Source organism: Bicyclus anynana, chromosome 8 (genome assembly GCF_947172395.1).
Source record: "Bicyclus anynana chromosome 8, ilBicAnyn1.1, whole genome shotgun sequence".
In the NCBI taxonomy this organism is placed as follows: domain Eukaryota; kingdom Metazoa; phylum Arthropoda; class Insecta; order Lepidoptera; family Nymphalidae; genus Bicyclus; species Bicyclus anynana.
Window position 1 is genome coordinate 8,001,639 of NC_069090.1, and position 1,580 is coordinate 8,003,218.

The window sequence follows — 1,580 nt, forward strand, 5'->3', positions numbered from 1 at the left end:
AGGTGACAGACGTTTAATATTTTTTTTCTACCAGAAGGAGATATTATTTTTCAAATTTAATATTATTGTTTCGAAGCCAATATGTAACATTATCAATTATTTTTTTTTGATAACACTAGCAATATGTCATGTGTCAAATTTATTCAGTTGTTTAGCGCGAAATTGAAGGAGTCTGAGTTTGTGTGATCTCTTGCGATATAAAGTGAAATATAAATGCCTAGACCGTAAGTATTGTTTTTTTACTTATTACATGTAATAAACGAATAAATAAGCTGTAGTAGAAATGTTTCTTATTCTAAAAATAACTTATAGCGTCATTGTTACAACGTCGGAAGTATGCAGTGTCACCTGTAGGTTACACTGGGCATTGCAATAACAAATTGTCCTGACTTCATTCTAAGCAAAAACTTGTTACATTTTGGCCTTATCGCTATGTGGTGATGTTTTTTTTATAACTTATTACGTATTACAGGTAGACCTTGGATTATAGTTGCAGGCAGAGGAGAACTGAGGAGATATTATTTTATTTTCTCCTTATGATGGTGTTGTTACAGGTGAAGATAGAGGGAAGAAACGAAGCTAATATTATACATCTCCCCAGTTGCATGCTTCGCTCTCATGTTGTAATACAAAATATACTTTACTATTATTCCGAGTAGTTACGAGAGCAAAATGTTGGGGTACGGGTACTGGTCGGGAAAATCGTCTGGACTACTGCAATTCATAAAACTTCAGAACGAGAGAAAGAGCTAGGCTCTTCCTTACGACAAGCTTCTGAAGAACATATTGTAGCTAAGTAGCATGACAACAGCATGACTTAGTTTGCTTTAAGCTTAGATGCAGCTTGTCAAATGAATGTCTGAACTGAGATAAGAGATGGTCAAAAAACAACTAGCCTTACTAAGTTTTCCGGTGAAATGTTGCTACTTGCAAAAATGTGACAAGCCTTCGATCGGCAATTTGTGAATCTACCTCTGCAGATGATGCTGAAAGTCCCTACTGAGGTTAGGAGCGCTGGAAGAGCTGACGACCACTCGCAAATCGACACTCAAAGAAGATGCGTATATACAAACCACCACACTATAAAATGTATCCCAATGCAATATCGGTTTGCATATAGTGTTGGTGCAGCTTTCACAGTAAATGAGTGTTCTATTTGTTTACATATTTATTATACACATTATTATAGAATCTGTCATTTCATTCCTACTGTAAGAATAAGAAAAATGTTGTTTCCTATAAGTATAGTCTCAAGTATACTTATAGGAAACAACAATGCCTCAATGCCCAGTGTCACCTGTGGGTGACACGCCCATAAAAAAAAATGGGGGTAGTTCATTTACATTTTATTTATTTTTTTGTAATAACTAAGTGTTTGTAAGCTATGTTATCCAAAGAAAAACGAAAAATCTATATTAGCCTTGACATGGGAATTGAAGAGTTAAAGTAATAGACTTTTTATATGTTTTTCAAACAGAAAATTTCTGAATTTTCTAAAAAAGATAGATGCGGTCACATAGAAATTAATAAATAAATTACATAAAAAAAGACTTTATTTTTTCTCTTCATGGCATTGTTTA